The sequence below is a fragment of the Rhinoderma darwinii genome, chromosome 1 (assembly GCF_050947455.1).
Source record: "Rhinoderma darwinii isolate aRhiDar2 chromosome 1, aRhiDar2.hap1, whole genome shotgun sequence".
NCBI classification, from domain to species: domain Eukaryota; kingdom Metazoa; phylum Chordata; class Amphibia; order Anura; family Rhinodermatidae; genus Rhinoderma; species Rhinoderma darwinii.
In genome coordinates, this window is record NC_134687.1 from 6,183,594 (window position 1) to 6,196,972 (window position 13,379).

General features: G+C 40.9%; 1 long non-coding RNA gene across 1 annotated transcript; it reads right to left on the bottom strand.

Moving 5' to 3' along the window:
• Positions 1-2,283: 2,283 nt before the first annotated feature.
• LOC142713604 (uncharacterized) lies at positions 2,284-10,643 on the bottom strand. The gene is made up of 3 exons (XR_012870151.1): positions 10,558-10,643; positions 8,325-8,432; positions 2,284-2,426 (listed from the first exon to the last, which is right to left on the bottom strand). It is a non-coding gene; the product is annotated as an uncharacterized LOC142713604 (long non-coding RNA).
• Between the last annotated feature and the right edge of the window lie 2,736 nt (positions 10,644-13,379).

Here is a 13,379-nt window from a genome sequence, read left to right on the forward strand (position 1 = left end):
ACAAGTATATACCAGCAATATCTACACACAGGGGGTGCTATAACTAGTATGTAAAAGCAATATCTACACTCAGGGGGCACCATAACAATTATGTAACAGTGATATCTACACAGGGGGTGCAATAACAATTATTTACCGGCAATATCTACACACAAGGGGCACCATAACTAGTATGTAACAGCAATATCTACACACGGGGGGCGCCATAGCAAGTATGTAACAGTAATATCTACACAGGGGGCACCATAACAAGTATATACCAGCAATAGCTACACAGGGGGTGCCATAACTAGTATGTAAAAGCAATATCTACACACAGGGGGCGGCATAACAAGTATGTAACAGTAATATCTACACAGGGGGCGCCATAACAAGTATATACCAGCAATAGCTACACAGGGGGTGCCATAACTAGTATGTAAAAGCAATATCTACACACAGGGGGCGGCATAACAAGTATGTAACAGTAATATCTACACAGGGGGCGCCATAACAAGTATATACCAGCAATAGCTACACAGGGGGCGGCATAACAAGTATATACCAGCAATAGCTACACAGGGGGTGCCATAACAAGTATATACCAGCAATAGCTACACAGGGGGTGCCATAACTAGTATGTAAAAGCAATATCTACACACAGGGGGCGGCATAACAAGTATGTAACAGTAATATCTACACACAGGGGGCACCATAACAAGTATGTAACAGTAATATCTACACACAGGGGGCACAGTAACAAATATGTAACGTAATATCAAGACAAAGGAGCATTTAAAAAAATATGGTTCCAAGAAATGTCATGCTTAATCATGGGGAAACCTATATAATAACCTTATCAGACAGTATTAAAGTAAAAATTATTGAATAGTAAACTGCTGTAATTCACTATAAACCTTAACAACTTGCTGGATCTTCTTAAATGCTTGGCTCCTGGTGGACTAAAAAAGTTGTATTCACAAAGTCATTTTGTACCTTATATTGTGATTGGATCTGATAAAGAGAATAATCATTATAACTTTTGCTAATTATAAATTGCCAGTATTCTATGCTTATGACACATATATGTATACTTTGCCTATGTATACTTTGCATCTGAAACCTACTTTATAAAATATTACTAAGGTTTGTACTTAAACAGTTTTTTCTGAATATCAGACTGCTGGCCTCCTTATCAGGCCTACAAGGCCGTTCTGCGATAATCTTGACAAACTCAAGGCACTATAACATGGGCCAACTATCATATGAACACTAAGACCCGATCATTGCCCTGAGTTAACAATCAACCAATGAACGAGCAAACGCTTGTTCATTGGCTGATAGTATAGTTTATACAGAAGAAAATAATATCGTTGTCGACAGCACATCTCCCTGTGTAAACAGTGAGACATTCTTCTGACATGATAGAAATGTATGGGGACGAGCAATCCCAATTACGAGCACTCGTCCCCATACATAGCTCCTTGTCAAAGTATCAAACGAGCAGTCTCGTTGATTGGCGCTCGTTTATACATCCCATGTCGGGCCATGAAGACCCTAAGACAATGCTGAATGTATCAATGGGATAATGCTGGAGCTTGGTGAAGTGATTGATGCCCTGATACCAGGTATGAAATATTAGAGGGGTTTTCCAAGCTTTAAAACTTTGTGTGCAAATGCTTTAAATGCAGTGACACTTATCACTTACTAATTTACTATTTGTAGTTGAAATCTCTATGTAAAGTTTCGTTCACATCTGCATCTGGGCTCCGTTCATGGGTTCTGTCAGAGCTTTTCGTCAGGGGAACCCATGAACGGAGCCCTGACTGAAACAAACGGAAACCGTATGCATTTCAATGGTGACGGATCCAATGCAAATGCTTTCCATTTGTCCCCGTTGTGCAAGGGTTCCTTGTAATAGAGGGGCATGCAGACAGCTGTAAATGTCTAAGAGGAATCATGTGATTTCTAGTCCTTTATTTTCCCCTCGCAGCATGAAAACTAGCTGAGCAAGGCATGAAAATGAAAAATCTGCTGAGCTATGGTGGGTTATGTCATGAGCATTCAGACACATATAGGTACTATTTTGTATTTTTTATAAGGAACCCCCCTTTAATCCCAGTACCTCCTCACACCACTAATATATTATACATTATACATAGTGTTTAGTATAAATGCATGCAATTAACTAATCATCTCCGTTCACACAGACCAGCACTTTCACTCACTCTGCCATTTTTCCATATTATGTTTTCCTCGTGAATATGGAACTGCTGATCTTCTGCAGTGAAATAGCTCCGGGTGTTCACAGGTAATACACCTCTATCTACAATCACCAAGTTTATTATTTGTAGCACAAATTGTGAGTGGAGTTGTCTTTCCTCGGTGAATGAAATATTGTCAGCACTGTAATCCAAGTAATTAATCCTTTTAACAAAATGCTTTATCTTGAAAAGAGAAAGATCAATTAAATTCAAAAACTGCAATAGTAAAAAATTTAAAAACAACAAATAAAATTTAGGATATCTGAATGGGACTTGGGACAACCACTTCCATATGTCTTAATAGGGCATATAAACACAATAGAGGGAAGTCCGCAGTAAAGAATAAAGGCAAATTATGAAATTGGAGTTATACAAATGGAAGTAGGACTCCAAAGCCTCCCATGAGGCCGTATACATACAACTCTGACCGTAAGGTCATAATACGGATGTAGCCATCTTAATCTTGACTGTGATAACTTGTTGCAGCGTGATATCAAACAACATTTGCTATTCATATTAACCGTCTGCTTGCCAGGAATGTATCTCATTCACAATGGAAGTCAAGGTTCTTAATAGGCGTTAAAATGAGACCATAATCATGGCTTTCAACTATTTCTACAAATCTGTATTACTTAAAAGGGTTATCTGGGATATTGCACCATTGTCCCATTCACTTGAATGGGACACTGGTGCAATACCTGTCACGGACACTATTAATGTAACGGTGCTAGCAAGCACAAATGGAGAGAACCACGTAAACACGTAAGATCGCCGCGGCCCCATCAAACAGTTGATTGGCAGTGGTGCCGACAGCCAGACCCCCATCAATCTGATATTGATGGACTATCCTTAGGACGCATTTGATTAAGTTTAGGGATTTGTGAATATGGATTGGGACTAGAGATTGTTTTCGGGGATAATAAATGATATACATGTATAATTGCCAATTTAATTTGCAAGCATAAATCAGTTTGTGTATACTTGTAGTTTTGACGTTCTGTGGTTTTGACGTTTCTTAAACACACTCAACTGTGAATGTCTACATGTTTGGTATCTATGAACTCCTGACATTTTATAGTTTCTTGCTAAGTACATTATATTTCCATAAGGGGTCGGCTTGAGTAAGCATTTACGTCACAAGTCTACATTTTTGTCCAATTTTGCTTATAATCTTTGATGCATAGCTGTGTGAAGATGGTTGTGCGTATAAATTACTGAGTTTTATTTTTGTACACGGCATGTTGTGCACTTTCTCCAAAAACTTAGATTGTGGTAGCATAGCAGCTGTTTGGGGTGTGCACTTAAATATAAAGGACAGCCTTTATATTTTTATCACATTTGCGGATGAAGGCCAAATGTTGCATTGCCTCTGTTTCATCATTTCTAAAGGCACAAGCTCTTATTGCTGTAAATGTTTTGGGTATATTAAAACTTTCTACACCTCAATCTATTATTTTGTAGAGTATTTTGTATGTATTTTTTGTTGAAATTTAGTTTTAAGTGGATATATAAAATTGATTGCATTTTGTTTTACAAAATTTAAATTTTTCAGAAAGTTGCCTTCAGGTTGTAACGTGGGGATCTCTCGAGTGGTTCCCTTTAATAAAACACAATTTCAGAACAATTAAATGTTGAACAGAATGTTTTTAGCAAAAATAATTGTTATTACAGTGGCACACAACGATATTCACCGGAATCAGCATTTAACCTGGGCACAACAATAGTACGAGCCCCAAGAACACACCAGGGTCCGTGATCAACACCGGAATCTCCTAGCGCTGGGTCCACCACAATGCTACTGTCCCCTATGCAACAATCCCATATACAAAAACGACCCTACGCGTTTCAAATACTCATCCTCAGGGGTCTGTATCTTGGTCACTCTGGCCTAATTACCAGCGATAAAATATTCAACAGCAGATATTCTGCTGCGCATCACGGAAGGATGCTCGCGTCGATGTCAGCGGCATACTTCATTTCGGGCACTGAGTTGCTATAAGCACCAAACTCCACCCCTCGTACTTGGCGGCGCTGTACGAACTAACCAATCACAGCGCCCCCTGAATTCGTGACACCTGTCCATGTGACTCCCGGCCGTCAGCTGACAACCAAGAATCATCATCGACCGCATCTGAACGAAAACGCAGGCGCAGTGGAAGCCACGGACGCATCGCCCATGCTGCCAAGAAAAAGCAAGGTAAGAGTAGAACGATATAGAATATGGAGTATATCTTGCGGGACAGTTACCCACCGCAAGTGGACTACCTCAAAACAACTCTTTTATTGTAAACACATATTGGATAGATGAATGCGGTGTCCCTCACATTACGAAATTTGGATTAAAAACCTGTTGTACATGACCTAGCCAATTGGCCATATCAATCAGAGTGCACTATGCAGAACACCCACCCACCCGTTAAAGCAACCAAATATTAGCCCGGCTGCTTAAAGATGGATGATATTGCATGTTAAATAAAGCACGTGTAATTAGTCTGCTTGTTTAGACCCGCTGGTTGTGTACATGCCAGTCTGTGGATCCATTGGGCTTCCTTGCGTAGAATTAGGTTGTCCCAATCGCCTCCTCTTTTTGGAGGTCTAATAAGTTCAATTGCTTGAAACTTTAAACATTCTGCACGACCCTGGTGTATAGCATGTACGTGTTTCGAAACACGTACATGCTAAACACCAGGGTCGTGCAGAATGTTTAAAGTTTCAAGCAATTGAACTTATTAGACCTCCAAAAAGAGGAGGCGATTGGGACAACCTAATTCTACGCAAGGAAGCCCAATGGATCCACAGACTGGCATGTACACAACCAGTGGGTCTAAACGAGCAGACTAATTACACGTGCTTTATTTAACATGCAATATCATCCATCTTTAAGCAGCCGGGCTAATATTTGGTTGCTTTAACGGGTGGGTGGGTGTTCTGCATAGTGCACTCTGATTGATATGGCCAATTGGCTAGGTCATGTACAACAGGTTTTTAAACCAAATTTCGTAATGTGAGGGACACCGCATTCATCTATCCAATATGTGTTTACAATAAAAGAGTTGTTTTGAGGTAGTCCACTTGCGGTGGGTAACTGTCCCGCAAGATATACTCCATATTCTATATCGTTCTGCTCTTACCTTGCTTTTTCTTGGCAGCATGGGCGATGCGTCCGTGGCTTCCACTGCGCCTGCGTTTTCGTTCAGATGCGGTCGATGATGATTCTTGGTTGTCAGCTGATGGCCGGGAGTCACATGGACAGGTGTCACGAATTCAGGGGGCGCTGTGATTGGTTAGTTCGTACAGCGCCGCCAAGTACGAGGGGTGGAGTTTGGTGCTTATAGCAACTCAGTGCCCGAAATGAAGTATGCCGCTGACATCGATGCGAGCATCCTTCCGTGATGCGCAGCAGAATATCTGCTGTTGAATATTTTATCGCTGGTAATTAGGCCAGAGTGACCAAGATACAGACCCCTGAGGATGAGTATTTGAAACGCGTAGGGTCGTTTTTGTATATGGGATTGTTGCATTGGGGACAGTAGCATTGTGGTGGACCCAGCGCTAGGAGATTCCGGTGTTGATCACGGATCCTGGTGTGTTCTTGGGGCTCGTACTATTGTTGTGCCCAGGTTAAATGCTGATTCCGGTGAATATCGTTATAAACACTGAGATATACGTATCTAAATGATTCAGTGTTTACTGTTTAATACATTTTTTAATATACACGGTGGGGCTTTTTTCACAGTGGTGTGTTACCCCTGTTTTTAGCGAGTTACTATAATAAAAGGTATATTTTACTCAATTGTCACTTCAGTGAATTTCCAAATTTTTCTATATTGTGGGAGCACAATTATATATATCATTTAATACAGTGAATTTACAGTGGCACACAAGCATATGGTTACTGACTCTCTGTGAGGCATAGTAAGCTTAGCGGTTACAACACATAACTGGCACAGTCTCCTATAAATACAAGTATGCTTAACCAGATGAACCTTCAACTAAACAGGGCTATCTCCCTCTACAGGTCTCTTCTTGTCTACTGAGGCCACACACAAAATGTGTTGCTTCACTCAGTCTCACACTTCTTTACAGGTTTCTGGATACATTCCGCATGTTTCGAACTGTGTAAGGTGGGCCTAGGTGGTGAACACATGCTATTGTGTTGAGGCAGAGAGGGTATGAAGCAACAGGCTAGATGCAAGTTCAAACTTTACTATGCCAGTGTTCTCGTCACAATTGGCCACAGCAGGAAAATTACAAAGTTCACTTTGTCTCAGTTTGAGAGAGACCCAGTCTTAAACACGATTCAGTTGGGCAGATGATTGTTCGCTTGCTGTTGTGGACAGAGCGAAGGGCATTTGTCTCTTATAAAAGGGTTGGTAAGGTCTAATAGGCAGCAACTGGCTTGCTGCATAGGTGGGAAACCTGCTATCCATACCCACCACTGCTCACACGACTCTTGGACACAATCACAGGGAAAATTCTGCCTTCACCCACAACTCAATCCAGGATCCCAGACCCAGGCCCAATGACAGTAACGTTGCTTCTCCAACAACTTTTCACAGCTCCAGCAGCTCTCCACGGCAGCTCTCTCTCTCTCTCTCTTTCTATCTATCTGTGTAACGTAGCCCAGATTCTGCCTCTTCCACCCAAACACAAAACACAGCACAGTCTCTCATCATTACAAATATGTTCATCCAGTTGAACCTTCAACTAAAATGGGATATCTCCCTCTACAGGTCTCTTCTTGTATAATGAGACCACACCCAAAATGTGTTTCTTCAAACAGCCTCTCATCTCTTCACGGGCTTCCAGTGTTTTCTTTAAAGGGAACCTGTCACCAGCATTTCACCTATTGAACTTTACTTATCCCTCACTGGCCGCTGCTATAAAAAGTTAATTGCCGTTACCCCCTCTCCTGAACTCCTCCTCCATCTGTAAATAACGGTATGCATAAATTTTGCGCCTTTTATCGTAATAATCCGGTGTCCCTTTGTGCACACACACCAGAAGAGAACATCAATGCACAAGCGCGGGATTTTGTGTGCTGGGGAAAGGCGTGGAGCTGTCAATCAAAAGTAAGGAGGCGGGGTAAACTCGGAAAAACTTGAAGAATGAAGATTTGACTCTTTTCAAAGGAAGATTTGACTCTTTTCAAACGAAGATCTGACTCTTTTATTCTCATTAGCATACGGTGTGGGAACACTAAAAAGCTGAATACTAAAGCTACAGAGCCGACTAAGCAGACAATTATAGGTTATATAGAAATGATTTTTCACCCTCTACCACCAGGTATTGCTGGTTTAATAGGTGAAATGCTGGTGACAGGTTCCCTTTAAGACATCTATTTCTCTTCTGCCCATCTCTAAGACACCTTCTCTCTCTTTTGTCCCTGTGTAAGGTGGGCCTAGGTGATGCACGTCCCCTAGAGAAGGTGTGTCACAGTAAAGATGGTGGGAAGCACGAGATTAGTTGCAAACGCAAAACTTCACAACTGGCCACAACAGAAAAAAGATACAGTTCACTTAGTCTCAGCATGGATGGCCCAGTCTTAGACATATTTCAGGCAGACAGATGATTGTTGGCTGGCTTACTTGTTTGCTGTTGCAGATAGAACCAAGGGCATTCATCTCTGATAAAGGGGTTGGCCCGAAATTTAAGACCTAGTAGGCCGCAACTAGCTTTCTTCTGGCTTTCTGGTTTGCTGCACATGTGGGACAGCTCTAATCCATACCCATCACTGCTCACACAACTGTCAGACACATTCCAGGATCCCAGACTCAGGCCAAACAACAGCGCTGTTGCTTCTCCAGCAGCTTTCCACAGCTTCTACTCTAGCAGCTCTACACAGGACTTATCTCTCTTTCTCTCTGTGTAACGCAGCCCAGATTCCATCTCTTCCATCCAAACACTAAACAGCTTGTGAGGAACCCTGCCACTTTATAGGATAGTCTCTGCCCCAGTATGTGGCGTAACCACACTGCGACGTCCTGACGCTGTTATGGCGCAACATGAGAATTAAATAATATGCAGCACGGGATAAGCTTCCTGGGAATTTAGCCTGCCAGCGAGCCAATCATCACTTACCTATACCATAAATGGTCACAATGTTAGGCCTAGTTATCATTGTGCTTATTCCGTCCGTTAGGAGATCTACTTGTCATCTTTATGCGGCTAAGCAGCCTCTGCTCATTTCTGTTACGAGACAACATAGATACAAATTGTCCAATTAGTTGCCTGTCGGACACGTGTACCGGATAGCAATTAATGCCAATAGTCGGCGGGCAGAGTATTTCTCCCTGGATCCTGATATATAGCTTGTCTTCCCCAGTAAGTCAAAACATCACCTGTATATATAATTACAATAATCGTATTCTTGTTGTTTAATATGGAGCACAAGTGTTTGATACAATTGATTTTGCCGTGATTTGTGTGCTGCGTACCCCAAACATTTCGGATTCTGTTAAATCCAAAACTTTTGAAAAATTCTGACCGAATTGGATTTGTGTAGAATCAATTTACTCATCATTAATTGCTCTTATTTTATATTTCCAGCTTAAAACCAGATTTTTTGTCTCTTCAATTCTGGTGATTTTGTGATGATATGTAGATATGGGCATAAGTGTCATGTAAGAACTCTGCACATCTGGGACTTTTATTTTTAGGAGGTGTTCTATGGTTCTGCTCTTGGGTCAGACATTTAATCACAGTTAAAGAGGCTCTGTCACCAGATTTTGCAACCCCTATCTGCTATTGCAGCAGATCGGCGCTGCAATGTAGATTACAGTAACGTTTTTATTTTTAAAAAACGAGCATTTTTGGCCAAGTTATGACCATTTTTGTATTTATGCAAATGAGGCTTGCAAAAGTACAACTGGGCGTGTTGAAAAGTAAAAGTCCAACTGGGCGTGTATTATGTGCGTACATCGGGGCGTGTTTACTACTTTTACTAGCTGGGCTTTCTGACGAGAAGTATCATCCACTTCTCTTCAGAACGCCCAGCTTCTGGCAGTGCAGACACAGCCGTGTTCTCGAGAGATCACGCTGTGACGTCACTTCCCCAGGTCCTGCATCGTGTCAGACGAGCGAGGACACATCGGCACCAGAGGCTACAGATGATTCTGCAGCAGCATCGGCGTTTGCAGGTAAATCGATGTAGCTACTTACCTGCAAACGCTGATGCTGCTGCAGAATCAGCTGTAGCCTCTGGTGCCGATGTGGCCGACACGATGCAGGACCTGTGAGTGACGTCACAGATCTGCACTGCCAGAAGCTGGGCGTTCTGAAGAGAAGTGGATGATACTTCTATACACAACGCCCAGCTAGTAAAAGTAGTAAACACGCCCCGATGTACGCACATAATACACGCCCAGTTGTACTTTTACTTTTCAACACGCCCAGTTGTACTTTTGCAAGCCTCATTTGCATAAATACAAAAATGGTCCTAACTTGGCCAAAAATGCTCGTTTTTTAAAAATAAAAACGTTACTGTAATCTACATTGCAGCGCCGATCTGCAGCAATAGCAGATAGGGGTTGCAAAATCTGGTGATAGAGCCTCTTTAAGTGCAAAGAAGAACAGCACACAGTTCTCTAGTATGGGCAATGTTTTGGACAAAGATGGTCTTTTATCAAGCAGTAGTTTATAGTAGCGGGACACGTGGTCGCAGAGGGAGCCTGGGAATTTTAATCACAAATTTGAACTTTTATGTATTTTATATGAAATTATACTTTTACTCAAAACTATATAAAGTGCCCATTTGACAATGTGTCAGGTGTCTTCTTTCAGAAAATATATGGAAATGGGGGTTTGATAGTATTTGTTACATTATTTTAAATTTCAGCTTTTTTTTGTACGTGAAAAAAGTGAGGAAAATGTCCATTACATTACATTGATCCTGTGTGCACAACTGAAGTTACTCCTGCCTGCACAGTAAATGCACAGTGATGTGAATGAAGGGGTTAACAATACATGTAACAATGATGGTGATGATGATGATGATGATGATGATGATGGTAATGGTGATGATGATAATGATGGTGAGGATGATTAGCACTTATTATTTTCCGTTAGTTGTTATACATTACCATCAGGCTGATTCCTCTGGATCCTGTAAAGTTCATTTTCAGATAGACATTCATGTCGTGAATAGCATGAGCCAGGATATGAACCGCAGTGTAGACAGAGAAGTACGACGAGTGATTTGAAAAGAACATTTGAAGTTCAACATGATGTTCTTTTCTGGTGCAGTTTTTAAGAGAAAACTTTACAAATAGTTGTAATATACGCAGCTTAGAAATGTTTGGAAAAGTGCAATTACCATAAAAGTAATAGATGTCTTCCAGTAGAGGATCACTTGGACGATTAGTCAGGTTTATGTCAGTCAGAAATGTCACCAGGCCCGGGATGGGTCTGTAAAATGGTACAAAAATCAAACTACAATTAGTGACTTTAGAGTAGAAACCCATCACTATGAAGTTGGTAAACCAAGACTCACTGAAGATCAGAGTTTTGTCCTGGTGGACGATGTCTAGATTTAAGAACATGAGAAGAACAACAGAAAATTTACCACAAATTATGATAACTTTAGATGTCGACTTATGAATGGTATTTTGAAACTTTTCGATTTTTTTAGTGTCAAGTTTGATGACAAACTCATTGCAGATTCCATGTCTGTCCATTTCCTTGCTTAGATACAACAATTCTGATTCTCCGCTGCCTTCATCTGATATAATAATGCCAACCCAGTTCCATCCAAAATGTGCGAGGAGCGATATAATGGCCATAGACCAAAACTTCTCATTTTGAGCAAGTTTAAAATATGTTTCTAAAATATCAGTGTCCTTTTGCATCGACTTAAATGCACCATAACTGATCTAGAGAGGTTAAGGGAATTTTATAAAGTAATATAAGTTAGCAATATTAGTAGTATACATGGATCTTAAATGCTACAATTAAAATAAAATCTTTGTGGCTGTGTTTCTCAATTAGGACAGAGCGACAGGGACTTCTGCTGCAAACGTCTTTGTGCAAGATATCACAGGACACCTTCAGAGGTCTAACGGAGTCCATAACTCAATGGGTCAGAATTGTGTTGGTCACATGAGGTCAATCTACACATTCGGAAGTTGGTTTTAATGATATTGCTGTTGCAGGTTCTTTATTGTCTTTACCTACAAGATTTTTGTTTTAAATATAATGCAACAATAAAATTGGTCTTACATTTGTCTATGATGTAGTAGTAGACAGTCCTTTTTTAGACGCCAAAATAGCAATAGTTGCTATTAAATGTTATTAATATAAAAAACAGTACTCTCGAGTAGAAATATAAATAATCAATAGAATCTCCGAACTTTGAAATTGAAAGATAAAAGATCAAACTTAATAGACCTTAAAGGGTTTTTCCAGCCAATAAAAATTGATGGCCTCTCCTCAGGATAGGCCATCAATAGCTGATGGCTCAGGGTCCGACTCCCGGGTCCCCCCGCTGATCAGCTGTTTTAAAGGGGCCGCAACGCTGCTTCCTCTTCATTTCTTCTTACTCACTGTGAATCTTCGACTTGCACTTAGTTTTTGATGACCTATCCTCAGGATAGGCTAACCATTTTTATTGGCTGGAAAACCCCTTTAATATTTGGGTTTCATAATTGTATCAAATGTTACGCTTTTCACATATACGAGAATGTTTTAGAACTTGCACATGACACTTACTTTTGGATGATTATATACATTAAAAATATCTGCTGGTTCAAAAGCTTCACTGACAAATCCAGCGACTTCACCATGTTGACTGCAGGAATAGTTTGGGACATCATTTTTCCCCCCTGATAAAATATTTAGCATTTTGTGAATATATGTTATCGTGTCTCCACAAGTATCATACACATGATAACCCAGAGTGATATTAGGGAGAAGGTCCAGGTCCTTGTTCACCTCATCAATGGCAAAGATTAAAGTCAGGAGATCCGTGTAGAGCTTTGCATTTGGGCTGTGGAAGTGTCATTAATACAGAAAACATATTAATTTATTATCCTTTTCTTTCTTTATTGTCCTTTCACCCTTTTTTTTATTGTGCTAAAGGTGTGTTGACTGTCATTAAATTTTTCGAAGTAAAGATGGTCACCTAAAAGCTGTTGTCTGGCTTGAAAACACGTATACTGACACTTTGTAGAGCTAATGCAATGAAAAAGACAACCCTGCAAACATAACTCTAATGAAGACCCTAGCCCTTATGAAAAGTTAACCAACAGTCACTGACCAGTGGTGTCTGGCTCGAAGCATTCTTCTATCAAGGTGGATTTATGCTCTGTGGGCTTGAAAAACAAGTGGTTTGTATATCAAGTGGAGTTACAAAAACCGCATTGACTTACTGTGTTGTGTGTGACAAAGTGGGGGGCCATTGTATGTGATATATGTATTGATTGCTTGCTTGCTAAAAATTTTGCAAAAGTGACATAATTTAAAACCATTTTTTCTTTGCAGCTTACTTCCTGCTGAGCAGCTGACTAGGGGGAGGGGTTAGCTGGTCCCAGGTGGTATAAATTAGGCCTCAGTACTCTGTAGAGCCTGCTCTGTGGGCTTGAAAAACAAGTGGTTTGTATATCAAGTGGAGTTACAAAAGCCGGAGTTAAAAAAAGGATTTAAAGCCCCAGTAAGTACCCTTCAATTCTTTTTGCATTAACAACTGTTCGCTGTTTTTTTGTAACTGGGATAATGGCCAGCAAGATTGGAGGTTTTCTTCAGTGCACAGTTTGCGATATGTATGCACCACTGGAGCCGGAGTTCCAGGGTGAATACCTCTGTGGCAGATGTGAGCATGTTGGTCACCTGGAAGCTCGCATTAGAGATCTGGAGGAACAAAATGCAACACTGAGGAGGATAGACAATCTTGAGCAAAGCATGCTGCTCATGGAGCATGCAGTTAGTGGGTTACAACTGGAGGGTGAAGACATGGGTGAGCAGGATCAGGTAAGTAGCTGGGTTAATGTAGTTAGGGGCAGTAGAAAGGGGTCAAAGAAAAGGAAGGCCGATCCGGTTTCTGACATTCCAGACAAAATTGCCAAGTTGGGTGATGATGCGAGGGTGTCAGTCTCAGAAATGGCAGCCCTTGTGGATACTGATCTCCCTAATAGCCGGGAGAAC